Source organism: Glycine soja, chromosome 14 (assembly GCF_004193775.1).
Source record: "Glycine soja cultivar W05 chromosome 14, ASM419377v2, whole genome shotgun sequence".
In the NCBI taxonomy this organism is placed as follows: domain Eukaryota; kingdom Viridiplantae; phylum Streptophyta; class Magnoliopsida; order Fabales; family Fabaceae; genus Glycine; species Glycine soja.
This window is the reverse complement of record NC_041015.1, coordinates 21,909,991-21,924,715: the sequence shown is the minus strand read 5'-3', so window position 1 is coordinate 21,924,715 and position 14,725 is coordinate 21,909,991. Positions and strand designations below refer to the sequence as shown.

General features: G+C 39.7%; 1 non-coding gene across 1 annotated transcript; it reads right to left on the bottom strand.

Annotated features, from left to right (window-relative positions):
• Positions 1-2,160: 2,160 nt before the first annotated feature.
• Positions 2,161-2,267, bottom strand: LOC114385605. Its single transcript, XR_003660970.1, has one exon. It is a non-coding gene; the product is annotated as a small nucleolar RNA R71 (small nucleolar RNA).
• Positions 2,268-14,725: the final 12,458 nt, after the last annotated feature.

Sequence of the window (14,725 nt, the reverse complement as noted above, 5' to 3'; positions counted from 1 at the left end):
ATTACGAGTTCATTCTTGCTTCTTCTTCTACTTTCATTTACGTTTCTGTTTATTTACGTTTCTGTTCATTTACGTTCTTGTTCATTTACGTTTCTGCTTCATGTTTCATTTGCGTTTTCTGTTTGAATCCATGGAAGGCTAGATTTTCTGGTGTTGTTTCCTTTTGAGGACGAAGCCCAACTCTCTTTGAGGTTTCGTTTGTAATGTGGTTTCCTGGCAGTTTTCCCTTCACCAGTTATCCCAATTTCGTGAATATTAATCAGTGCACGCTTCGTGTTCGATTAATTGCCTCTGAGCCTAACTTGCGTTCATGCTTAATGGACGAAGGGCTAACTGGTGTATGTGGTGCCTAATCACGTATTGAAAACCCTAAGTTGATTTTCGCTTAGTAAATTGAAATAGGGTTGGATTAAGTGGTTGACTGTTAGGGACGAATTCTCCATAACCGAGGATAAGAGAGTGGCTTCTGAATCATAGGAAACAACCCGTTTTTAGTATTAGTAGTTTCGTATTCCATTTTATTTGTTCTGCTCTTTAATTACCAAACAACCAAACCCCCCCCCCCATCGTTACTGTTACTGCAAGTATATTATGAACATTTGGCTTGTCACTGCTCGTTGGGAAACGACCTAGGATCACTTCCTAGTTACTGCATTTTCATGTTTATTTGATTCGGGTACGGCCTCGATCAAATTTGGCGCCGTTGCCGGGGAGTAGTGTCCAAAGGTTCATAATAGCTAGCTAGTGTTGTGTGTTTAATCCTTTCGTGTTTTATGTTTAATTGTTAGTATTGTGTTAGTATGTGTGTTAGTGTTGATTAGTGTCCTGGTATTTTGTTTAATGTGTGTTCTGTTTCAGTTTTACCATTAAGCGTTTCCCCTGTTTCAGTCTTGGGTGTTTTGCTGTGAAGATTGTGCTTGAAAACAGAGTAGTAGTAGAAATCAGCTTGCGGAAAAACAGAGTAGGAGTAGAAATCAATTAGAGACGGATTTTAGCGACCACCCATGCTGAATTAATTGGGATTTTTTGTTTTAGTAGCTAGGGTTGTTATTTTTGGCTGAATTTTTTTTGTGGTAACTTCTTTTAATCCATATTTTGTGGGAAAAATAGCTAGAGCCTTTAGTTTTGTCAGATTTGAAAGTTCCAAAAAACTAGCAAATTTTGTGTTTGTCAAAACTTCAAACGGCCATAACTTTTGCTCCGGTTATCAGAATCGCAATTATTATATATGCATTTGGGGTAGAAAAAAATTTCCTACGCCATGGTAGCCAGCTACGGCCGGCTGAGGTCTCCATCGTCCAAAAAAAAGCGATTCTGTCAAAAGTTTTTTATTTTTCAAGTTTTATTCACTTATTTTTCTTAACCTACCATTTTTAGCTTTCATAGTTAGACTTTGAAGTTTTGTCTGAAATTTTTTGTGCTATCTTCTCATCATTTTATAGGGTTGCTCACAAAAGTTCAAGTCATTTGGATATCATTTGAGGGTAGCTGTAGTTCAAACCTACACCTTTATTTACATGACAAGGCAACTAGTTGTGTGCATGCTGAATGTAGTGTATGACTAGAGGCAATCCATCTGACTTACAACCCTTTGATCCTAAGATAGATAGGACATTTCATAGATTAGTTAGGCATCATTTTATACCTTTTGATCATTCTGAGCATTCCATAACTGGTGAATCTGTGCATTTTGTTATTGGTGATTTTGAACATCCTGATCTTGAGCATTATAATTTTGAGCATTCTGATTCTGAGCATTCTGATTTTGCACATTCTGAGAACATGGCACAACCTCCACCTCGTGAGAGGACTCTAAGGGAAATGGCTACACCTGATTTCACCTACGAAAGCTTGTGCATCCAATACCCTGATGAGGATGTCCCATATGTTCTTAAGACTGGACTGATTCATTTGCTTCCAAAGTTTCATGGCCTTGCAGGTGAAGACCCGCACAAACATTTGAAAGAATTTCACATTGTCTGCTCCACCATGAAACCCCCAGATGTCCAAGAGGATCACATATTTCTGAAGGCTTTTCCTTATTCATTAGAGGGAGTGGCAAAGGACTGGCTGTATTACCTTGCTCCAAGGTCCATCACGAGCTGGGATGACCTTAAGAGAGTATTCTTAGAAAACTTTTTCCCTGCTTCCAGGACCACAGCCATCAGGAAGGATATCTCAGGTATTAGACAACTCAGTGGAGAGAGCCTGTATGAGTACTGGGAGAGATTTAAGAAACTATGTGCCAGTTGCCCCCACCATCAGATTTCAGAACAGCTTCTTCTCCAATATTTTTATGAAGGACTCAATAATATGGAGAGAAGTATGATAGATGCTGCCAGTGGTGGAGCCCTTGGAGACATGACTCCTGCTGAAGCCAGAAATTTAATTGAGAAGATGGCCTCCAACTCCCAGCAGTTTAGCGCCAGAAATGATGCCATAGTCATTAGAGGAGTGCATGAGGTAGCTACAAACCCATCTGCATCATCTGAAACTAAGAAGCTTGAAGGCAAACTGGATGCGTTGGTCAACTTGGTAACCCAGCTGGCCTTGAATCAGAAATTTGTACCTGTCGCAAGGGTTTGTGGTTTGTGCTCCTCTGCTGACCACCATACAGACCTTTGCCCTTCCATGCAGCAACCTGGAGCAATTGAGTAGCCTGAAGCTTATGCTGCAAATATTTACAATAGACCTCCTCAACCTCAGCAGCAAAATCAACCACAGCAGAACAATTATGACCTTTCCAGCAACAGATACAACCCTGGATGGAGGAATTACCCTAACCTCAGATGGTCCAGCCCTCAGCAACAACAGCAGCCTGCTCCTTCCTTCCAAAATGCTGCTGGCCCAAGCAGACCATACATTCCTCCACCAATCCAACAACAGCAACAACCCCAGAAACAGCCAACAGTTGAGGCCCCTCCACAACCTTCCCTCGAAGAACTTGTGAGGCAAATGACTATGCAGAACATGCAGTTTCAGCAAGAGACCAGAGCCTCCATTCAGAGCTTAACCAATCAGATAGGACAATTAGCTACCCAATTGAATCAACAACAGTCCCAGAATTCTGACAAGCTGCCTTCTCAAGCTGTCCAAAATCCCAAAAATGTCAGTGCCATTTCATTGAGGTCGGGAAAGCAATGTCAAGGACCTCAACCCGTAGCACCTTCCTCATCTACAAATGAACCTGCCAAACTTCACTCTATTCCAGAAAAAGGTGATGACAAAAATTTACCTAACAATTTCTGTGCAGGTGAATCTTCTTCCACAGGTAATTCTGATTTGCAGAAGCAGCACATTCCCCCTCTTCCATTCCCTCCAAGAGCAGTTTCCAACAAAAAAATGGAAGAGGCAGAGAAAGAGATCTTGGAAACGTTTAGAAAGGTAGAGGTAAACATACCTCTGTTGGATGCAATAAAGCAAATTCCAAGATATGCCAAATTCTTGAAGGAGCTGTGCACTAATAAGCGGAAGCTTAAAGGAAGTGAACGGATTAGCATGGGCAGAAATGTCTCCGCATTGATTGGTAAATTTGTTCCTCAAATTCCTGAAAAATGCAAAGATCCAGGTACATTCAGCATACCTTGTATCATAGGGAATAGTAAGTTTGACAATGCCATGCTAGATTTAGGAGCTTCTGTTAGTGTTATGCCTCTGTCTATTTTTAATTCTCTATCTCTAGGTCCCTTGCAGTCAACTGATGTGGTAATTCATTTAGCTAACAGAAGTGTTGCCTATCCTGTTGGTTTCATAGAAGATGTCTTAGTTAGAGTTGGTGAACTGATTTTCCCTGTTGATTTTTATATCTTGAATATGGAAGATGGATTTTCTCAAGGATCAGTTCCCATCATTCTAGGCAGACCCTTTATGAAAACTGCTAGAACTAAGATAGATGTTTATGCAGGCACACTGTCCATGGAGTTTGGTGATATAACTGTTCATTTTAATATTTTGGATGCTATGAAATACCCATCTGAAGATCTTTCTGTATTTCGTGCTGAAATAATTGACCATGTTGTTGATGAATACATGATTGATCTTTATTCTAATCTGCATGCCTCTCACTCTTCATGCATTGAGTCTGAAATTGTACTTGATCATATGTCTGAATTTGATGCTGAGAGTGAATCTGAGAGTGATATTGATTGCATGCCTGGTGGTGGTGTTTTACCTCTTGAGATTGATTTTATAGAGTCAGATAGGACTAACCATGTTTCAGGAAGTACACATACCTCTGACTTTCTTTATGAGGTAAAGGCTGAGAAACCATCTCCGTCTACCACTGTCCAGCCGACCACACCAGAATTGAAGCCTCTGCCATCAAATTTAAAATACGCTTACTTGGATGATAGCAAGAGTTTTCCAGTGATTATATCTGCCTCCCTTGCTGATGAGCAAGAGGAGAAGTTGTTGTCAGTTCTCAAGAAGCATAAGAAGGCTATAGGCTGGACCCTGGCGGACATTCCTGGTATTAGCCCATCCACATGTATGCATCGAATAAATTTAGAAGATGGAGCTAAACCAGTAAGACAGCCACAGAGAAGACTCAACCCGGTGATTATTGATGTAGTGAAGAAGGAGATAACCAAGCTTTTGCAAGCTGGAATCATTTATCCTATCTCCGACAGCCAATGGGTGAGTCCCGTCCAGGTAGTCCCGAAAAAGACTGGTCTCACAGTGATCAGAAATGAGAAGGAGGAGCTGATTCCTACTCGGGTGCAGAACAGTTGGAGAGTCTGCATTGACTATAGGAGGCTGAACCAGGTTACCAAAAAGGACCATTTTCCCCTGCCATTCATTGACCAGATGCTTGAACGCCTGGGAGGTAAATCCCACTACTGTTTCCTTGATGGATTTTCTGGTTATATGCAAATTACTATTGCTCCTGAGGATCAGGAAAAGACCACATTCACCTGCCCCTTCGGCACTTTTGCTTATAGGAGGATGCCTTTCGGCCTGTGCAATGCCCCTGGTACCTTCCAGCGGTGCATGATTAGTATTTTCAGTGATTTTTTAGAAAATTGCATAGAGGTGTTTATGGATGATTTCACTGTATATGGATCCTCTTTTGATGGTTGTTTGAATAGTTTGGAAAAAGTTTTGAATAGATGCATTGAAACTAACCTTGTTCTAAATTTTGAAAAATGTCATTTTATGGTTGAGAAAGGTATAGTTTTAGGCCACATTATTTCCAATAAGGGCATTGAAGTAGATCCTGCAAAAATTTCTGTTATTTCACAATTGCCTTACCCCTCTTGTGTGCGAGAGGTGCGATCTTTTCTTGGTCATGCAGGATTCTACAGGCGCTTTATAAGGGATTTTAGCAAAGTAGCCCTTCCACTGTCCAACTTGTTGCAAAAGGAGGTGGAGTTTGACTTTAATGACAGATGCAAAGAGGCTTTTGATTGCCTCAAAAGAGCGTTGACTACCATCCCCATCATCCAGGCACCCGATTGGACAGCCCCTTTTGAGCTTATGTGTGATGCATCAAATTATGCATTGGGGGCTGTCCTTGCTCAGAAAATTGATAATTTGCCCAGGGTGATATATTATGCTTCTAGGACTTTAGATGCTGCCCAAGCAAATTATACTACTACTGAGAAAGAGCTTCTAGCCATAGTTTTTGCTCTTGAAAAATTTCGATCTTATTTGCTTGGTACTCGCATTATTGTTTATACTGACCATGCAGCTCTAAGGTACTTGTTGAAGAAGGCTGATTCTAAGCCTAGGTTGATCCGATGGATGCTCTGGCTCCAAGAGTTTGACTTGGAGATCCGTGATAGGAGCGGAGCACAAAATCTAGTTGCTGATCATTTGAGCCGGATCGAACGTGTCTCTGATGCAGATTCACCTATTCGGGATGATTTCCCGGATGATCATTTGTATATATTGTATAGTATTTCTGACTCTCTTTCTACTCCCTGGTTTGCTAACATTGTCAATTATTTAGTTGCCTCTGTTTTTCCTCCCTTAGCATCTAAGGCCCAAAAAGATAAGATTAAAAGTGATGCTAAGCATTTTATTTGGGATGACCCCTACTTGTGGAAATTGTGCAGTGATCAGGTCATTAGACGATGCATTCCAGATCATGAGACTGACTCAGTCCTGCAGTTCTGTCATTCTTCCGCACCAGGAGGTCATCTGGGTGTTCAAAGGACAGCTCGCAAAGTGCTTGATTGTGGTTTTTATTGGCCCACCATCTTTAAAGATGCGTGGAAGATCTGCAGCACTTGTGAGCAGTGTCAGAGAGCAGGAAATACACTTACATGGCGACAACAAATGCCTCAGCAACCTATGCTATTCTGTGAGGTGTTTGATGTCTGGGGTATAGATTTCATGGGTCCTTTTCCTGTCTCTTTTGGTTATGTTTATATTCTCCTTGCAGTTGATTATGTTTCAAAATGGGTGGAAGCCAAGCCCACTAGAACTAATGATGCTAAAGTTGTCGCAGACTTTGTCAGGTCTAATCTGTTTTGCAGGTTTGGAGTACCTAAAGCAATTGTTAGTGATCAAGGAACCCATTTTTGCAACAGGACAATGCATGCCCTGCTTAAAAAGTATGGGGTGGTACACAAGGTATCCACACCATACCACCCCCAGACTAATGGACAGGCAGAAATTTCTAACAGGGAAATCAAGAGAATTCTAGAGAAGATTGTGCAGCCAAACAGGAAAGATTGGAGTACCAGGCTTGATGATGCTCTCTGGGCACATCGGACTGCCTACAAAGCACCCATAGGAATGTCTCCTTATCGGGTTGTCTTTGGAAAGGCATGTCATCTTCCAGTGGAAATTGAGCACAAAGCATACTGGGCAGTGAAGACTTGCAACTTCTCTATGGATCAAGCTGGCGAGGAAAGGAAGTTGCAACTGAGTGAGTTAGATGAAATCCGCCTAGAAGCCTACGAGAATGCCAAGTTCTACAAAGAAAAGACCAAGAAGTTCCATGATAGCATGATAGTTAAAAAAGACTTCGTGGTTGGGCAAAAAGTGTTATTGTATAATTCTAGACTTGGACTCATGAGTGGTAAGTTGAGGTCTAAGTGGATTGGTCCTTTTGTTGTTACTAATGTTTTTCCTTATGGTACAGTTGAGATCAAAAGCGACTCCACAAACAAGAGCTTCAAGGTCAATGGACATCGACTTAAGCCATTCCTCACGAACCCTTCTTTAGTGGACGTAGTGGTGGAAGAGACTTCCTTACTCCACCCTACTCTTCCTCCACCATGACTTAGGGAGTTTTTCTTTTCCTATCTCCTTCTTTGCTTTTATTACACTTGTCCGATTCTCTTTGATGATTTAATTTTTTTTAATCTTTTAATTGTGCTACATTGAGGACAATGTGTTGTTTAAGTATGGCGGGGAGTGTTCTTTGGTTTTGCTAGTTTTGTTGGTTTTGTTAATTTGTTAGTTGTGTTAATTTATTAATGTTGTTAGTTTCGTCGGATTTTCAGTTTAATATTTTGGGTCAATTTCGTGTGCACGTACGACTTTGCATGTTTTTCTTTGAATTATAGGATATGTTCAAGAAATGGGTAATTGTTTTGAAAATAAAAGTTCTTGACATTTTGTGACTTGAAATCCTTGATTCTTCTCTACATGTCATGATAGTTTTGAAAGCTCAATTTGAAAGTGATGATTTTACCTTTGTGAGAATTTGAGCCATCCATCATTATAATCATTTGGTGTGTTTTGCCCCATTGATTTCTTGCACAATAGCCTTGGCTTGATTCTTGTTGATGCGTCCTAATTCACATGCATATTTGGAAATGATTAAGGCAATTTTGTTCTTATAAGCTTCTAGCCAAATGGACTTACCTTGAATTAATTCCTTTGATAGCCCTTTTGAGCCTTGTTTCCCTTTCCTTGTTTTGAAGCTCACTACAAGCCTTAAGTGAAAAACCATGATATTACCATATCCTTAAGGAATTTTGGAGCTTTGGAATTGTTTTGGGAATAAGTGTGGGGGGTTTTTGTTTCATTGGACAACTTGTTTTGTTGGCTATGCTTCATGATGTATTTTGGGCCATACTTGATGTACATTGTATATTAGTTAAATGTTGGACATGCTGAATGAAATGTTGTTTCTCAAAGGCTAAAGAGTAAAAAAAAAAAAAAGAAAAAAAGAAAAGAAAAGCAATAAAGTTGAGTGAATAAGATCTTAAATGGCATAAGAATGATGAAACTCTTGGTTCTACTCTTCATGTTTAATTTTTATCTTTACTTCTTTTTATTTTTTTTCTTAATATGTACTTATTCCCCTTTGCTCCTCTATTCCTTTGGGATTTAGCCACTTATTCCATATTTCTCCATACCTTGTCCTTGGCCCCATTACAACCTTAAAAGACCTTTTGATCCTCATGTGCTCGTGTTTATGGGTTGATTGTCAATTTTAGAATCTTGCCAAGTTTATGTGGTGTTTGCTTTCATGGGTGCTTTGAGGGTAAATAGTAGCCTAGACACTTGAGAGATAGAGTGTATATCTTGTGAGGCTTTATCACTTTTCATTCTTGAGCTGATTAACTATTTTGCCATGATTGGGTTGCTTGGATGATTTTCATGAATGTCTTGACTTTTTGGATCTCCTTATGTTAGATGTTACCCATTCCTTTCATTCCTTGATGTTCATTGAGAAATATGTGAATGTTTTTGTTTGTCTCCCTTTCATATCCTTGGATTTTGTTCTTTGTTTCATTTTGCCCAGGAGTGCAAAAGGCTAAGTATGGGGGGTTTTGATGTGCCATCATTTTCTTCTATTTTCTAAACCCTTTTTGCACCATTTTAATTATTGATTGGTCTTAATTGTCAATTAATTAGGCAGTTTTATTATTTGGGCTCATTTAGCTAATTTGATGTTTTTAATCTAATTTCAGGAATTAATGAAACATTGGGCTTAATCCGGATTTTGGTTGTGGACTTGAAGAGGGCAAATAAAGCAGCGCTTACCTTAGTTAATTTCTAATTAGGAAATTTCGCAATTTTATTTTATGTTGTTCAGTGTTTATTTCGTTTTGGGCCAGAGTATTGAAATAGGGCCCAGTGACTTTGAGTGACTCTTTTTAAATAGCTACCTTGGGATTCGTGCAGGGGATTCTATTCTGTTATGCTATTCATTATTCAGAGCTTTGTTTTAGGGTTTTCGTTTTTCTGTTTTGACGTTTCTGAGTTCGTAATGCAATTTTACGTTTTCTGCCTCTAATTACGAGTTCATTCTTGCTTCTTCTTCTACTTTCATTTATGTTTCTGTTCATTTACGTTTCTATTCATTTACGTTCTTGTTCATTTACGTTTCTGCTTCATGTTTCATTTGCGTTTTCTGTTTGAATACATGGAAGGCTAGATTTTCTGGTGTTGTTTCCTTTTGAGGACGAAGCCCAACTCTCTTTGAGGTTTCGTTTGTAATGTGGTTTCCTGGCAGTTTTCCCTTCACCAGTTATCCCAATTTCGTGAATATTAATCAGTGCACGCTTCGTGTTCGATTAATTGCCTCTAAGCCTAACTTGCGTTCATGCTTAATGGACGAAGGGCTAACTGGTGTATGTGGTGCCTAATCACGTATTGAAAACCCTAAGTTGATTTTCGCTTAGTAAATTGAAATAGGGTTGGATTAAGTGGTTGACTGTTAGGGACAAATTCTCCATAACCCAGGATAAGAGAGTGGCTTCTGAATCAGAGGAAACAACCCGTTTTTAGTATTAGTAGTTTCGTATTCCATTTTATTTGTTCTGCTCTTTAATTACCAAACAACCAAACCCCCCCCCCCCATCGTTACTGTTACTGCAAGTATATTATGAACATTTGGCTTGTCACTGCTCGTTGGGAAACGACCTAGGATCACTTCCTAGTTACTGCATTTTCATGTTTATTTGATTCGGGTACGGCCTCGATCACCAACGCCTTAAAATGATCACCACTTAAGTAAAAAAGAATCACTTGATAAGAAAGAACTACGTAGGTCTGATTTTCTCATCCCAAATTGAGGAATACGTAGGAGCAAAGGGAAACACCCTTGTCGACCACAAAAAGGGAAAAATATAAAAAGGGTATAAAGGATATAAGGACATAAAAGGGAACGTAAAAATCAAAAGTCATGTTTGCACATTCGATTAAAGGCTGTCGTCCCTTGGGACGGACGTGTGGGGTGCTAATACCTTCCCCGTGCGTAAATACAACTCCCGAACCTTTCACTTAAAAGTTCGTAGATCGCGTCTTTTCCGGTTTTTCCGATGTTTTCCTCAAATAAACGTTGGTGGCGACTCCGCACGTATTCCTTTCGTGGAACACGAATCCCGCGAGTCTCGCGTCGCCCTCCCGCCGAAGGGTAGGTTGCGACACCTATGCTTCTAGACAACTCGAGACTTACGAGAGGAATTATCCCACCCATGATCTGGAGTTGGCTGTTGTAGTTTTTGCCCTTAAGATTTGGACGCATTACTTGTTTGGCTCAAAGTTTGAGGTGTTTAGCGATCATAAGAGCCTTAAGTACTTGTTTAGTCGGAAAGAGTTGAACATCCCGACAAAGCCAATGTAGTGGCTGATGCCCTGAGTAGGAAATCCCTACATATGTCTGCCTTGATGGTTAGAGAGATGGATCTCCTAGAACAGTTTAGAGACCTTAGCCTTGCATGTGAGATTACTCCTAATAGTGTAAGATTAGGAACTTTGAGGATGACTAGTGAGTTACTAGGTGATATCAGGGAAGGCCTGAAGATTGATCCTTTTCTAAGGACTTAGTTAAAAGCTATAGAGTCAGGAAGAGATAGTAGGTTCAATGTTGGATCAGAGGGAGTCTTGAGACTTCAAGATAGGATTTGTGTTCCCAATGTGCCTGAACTTAGGAAGATGATCCTAGAGGAAGGACATAGGAGTAATTTGAGCATCCATCCTGGTGCTACCAAGATGTATCAGGATTTGAAGATGATGTTTTAGTGGCCCAACATGAAGAGAGAGGTTAGTGAGTTTGTCTATGCATGCCTAGTATGTCAGAAGGCTAAGATAGAACATCAGAGACCATCAGGGAAGTTACAACCTTTAGAGATACCCTAGTTAAAGTGGGACAGTATTTCCATGGATTTTGTGGTAGGACTACCTAGAACCCCTAGATGTTTAGATTCTATCTGGGTTATTGTTGACAGACTGACCAAGTCTGCTCACTTTATTCCCATTAATATTAGATTCTCTTTGGAGAAGTTAACCTCCCTATATATTAGTGAGATTGTCAGATTACATGGTGTGCCATCTAGCATAGTGTCTGATGGAAGCTTGCTTGTGGGGCTTCTATGGAGACTGGATCTTTGAGCTTCAATGAGGTCCTTTAATGGTGATTTCCCACCATGGAGATGCAGCGGAAGACAAAGGAGAAGAGGTGAGAGGAGGCGCCATCCACTAGGGAATAAGCCATGGAAGAAGGAGCTTCACCACCAAGATGAGCCTTGGATAAGAAGCTTGGAGAGGATGCTTCAATGGAGGAAAAGAAAGAGGGAGAGAAAGAGAGAGGGGGGAGCATGAAATTGAAGGAAGAAAAAGGGAGAGAAGTTGAACTTTGAGTTGTGTCTCACAAGACTCTCATTCATCAAAGTTACAACAAGTGTTACACATGCTTCTATTTATAGACTAGGTAGCTTCCTTGAGAAGCTTTCTTAAGAAAACTTCCTTGAGAAGCTTCTTTGAGAAAACTTTCTTGAGAAGCTAGAGCTTAGCTACACACACCCATCTAAAAACTAAGCTCACCTCCTTGAGAAGCTTCCTTGAGAAGCTAGAGCTTAGCTACACACACCCATCTAAAAACTAAGCTCACCACCTTGACAAAATACATGAAAATACAAACAAAAAAAAAGTCTCTACTACAAAGACTACTCAAAATGCCCTGAAATACAAGGCTAAAACCCTATACTACTAGAATGGCCAAAATACAAGGCCCAAAAGAAGGAAAAACCTATTCTAATATTTACAAAGAAGAGTGGATCCAACCTTGACCCATGCACTCAAAAATCTACCCTAAGGTTCATGAGAACCCTAGGGCCTTCTTTAGTAGCTCTAGCCCAAGCCTCTTGGAGTCTTCTATCCAATACCATTGGGGGGTAGGATTGCATCATCCCCTCCACCTTGGAAAGGATTTGACCTCAAATTCTGAGGTTCTTCATACTCTGGGCTCCTTCCCTCGACACCTGTAAAAAGAATAAAAACATACGTATTAGTGGTGTTGGGTATGTTAGAGTAGGGTAAGGTCTGAAAACTCCTTTCATGGACATCTTCCCATGAGGGAACATGGTTCCTCACCAACTCAATGAATGGTGCTACAAGTATAGAAAAATATGGGATAAACCTTTTGTAAAAGTTTGTTAAGTCATGGCAGCCCCAGATTTCCCTTATACTTGGTGGAGTGGGCCAATCAGGAATGATCTTTATTCTCTTAGGGTCTGTGGGAACCCCTTGATCACTATTTAAAAAAATTAAGTAATGTAATGCAATAAAGCGTACCTTTTTCTGTATTTTTATGTTGATTATTCCTACAAAAAAAATACGACAAACCTAAGGTGTCCCATATGAGCACCTAAGTTTGTATTAAAACCAAAAATGAGAACAAACCTACCTAATGAGTCCCTATGTACATGAATCATGAAGACGTTGGGTGCATGACTGATTTTACAAAAGAGGGTTGCAACACTCAACAAATTCATCATATCACTTATTATAGGGATTTGGTGCCTAATAATACCTATTTTGGGCACCAACAAAGCACAAGGATTTAAGCTCTTAAGAACCAAACCCTCATCCAACAACTCCTTTACTTGAGGAATAACCTCAAGCCCAAGAGGTGTGGCAGTGCTAACAAGTGTCTTTTTACAAAGGAGAAGATGTGGAGGTTGTCTAAGAGGGGAAGTTTCTTTAATATTTGTCTTTATTTCGAAATGACTTTCCTTCTTAACTAACCTCTTGGAGGAGACACTTACCTCCTTACACTCCTCCTTAACCATTAAAGGTTGTCCTTCTTCTTGGGGGTAGATTTCTTCACTAGATTCTTCCCCTTTTGCTTCTTCGCTTTCACTAGAGGAAGGTGACGTAGTAGCCTCATCTTGGCTACTATAAATATCTTGGCTCCTCATCATCATGGTTTTTGTGGTGGGGCATTGAGAAGTAATGTGTCCTCTTCCAAGACATTTAAAGCACTTTATAGAGCTAGTCTTCTCTTGCATACTAGCCTTAGGGGCTAGCTTTTCTATTGTCTTCCCCTTATCATCTTTGGGCTTAGAAGGTGTCACCCCTAAGATGCCTTGACCTTGGTCTTTCTTTGGATAAGAGTGAGTGCCATAAGATTTTGATGTAGACTTCTTTTTAAGTTGTGGCTCTACCCTTATTTCCCAAACTAAGTTAGCCTCTACATTGTCCTTCCCATGGAAGTATGGGAGGTTAATGTTAGCCTCTTGAGGTTTTCTTTCCTTTTCTCTTCTATGGGAGTGAGGTCTAAGATGTGGCCTATGCCTTCCTTCATAATAGTCACGAAGTTCTTCACTTAGGCTCTTTCAAGAGTTATGACTACTTTAGGAGGCATGTTTTTCTCTTTTCATTTCTTTCATTATTTTTCTTCTTTCTTCCTCTCTTATTTTCTTTCTTTCATCTTGACTTATTTCTTCCACTCTTTTTTTTTTCCTTTTTCTTTTCTCTCTTGTTTTTCTTTCCATAACTTGAGGGAGCTCAACTCATCTAAGATTCTAGATAAAGGGTCTTTATGACTAGTACCCTCGCCATTAACACTAGATGAATGATGACTCATGTTGGTTCCTAAGTTGTGGTTCTTTCTTGTTGGAGGTTTGAAAACAAAAGGTAAAAGAGACTATGGTTGAAACTAGCCAAAATAAACACTAAAAGAGGTGTGAAAGATAAGGAAAAAAAACTAATTGGTAAAATGCAAGCTATCTAGGTGGTTTGACAATGGAAGGTAAAGGAAATAAGCTATGAAAGTAAGCAAGAAAAGTAAACTAGGTGAATCCTAAGAGTGTTTGGATGACCACATTCAAGGTTCCCAACAAAACATTCACTATCCTATGGAAAAATTGCCAAAAATTATTACACACAAATGGAAGTTTGGTAACCTATTGGAGGCTCCCAACACACTTCCAATGAAAGGTCTTTTTGTTACAAAACTTGTAAGCAATGAAGGTAAGTAAATTGCAAATTACAAAATTACAAAACGGTCCTCAATTTTGGTGGTTGTTCTCTCTTTGGTGATTCACTCAATTTAGAGTGCTTCTTAGTCCAATATCTCTTAAGGTGGTTGTCCCCTTTCTTCTTGACTCAAATTCTTCAAGGGATGGCACCAATCCTCCTTCCAATTCCCTATATGGCAACCCACAAACAAGGAAACAAAGAGACAAGCAATAACCAAAGACCAAAAAAAATGAAATGAAAGCTAAACCAATGGAATTTTAGCAAGACAATTTTTCAAGGATTACACAACAATTAAAGCAATGAAAAGGACATAGAAGCAAGCTAGGACTCAAAGAGAAACTTAGAATGGCTCTAGAGTAGAGTAAAAAAACTATATAAAAAAAAAAAGACTCAACAAACCTCTAGCTTTGGCACTTGTTTTCACAGTAATTTTCAATTGAAATTTCGGAACTAAGATTGGTATAACATAGCCACCAATTATAGAATAAATTTTGAGCCAAAACAACAAGCACACTTCCCTTTCACTTTTTTTTCCAGGATACTGATTTTTCTGCCA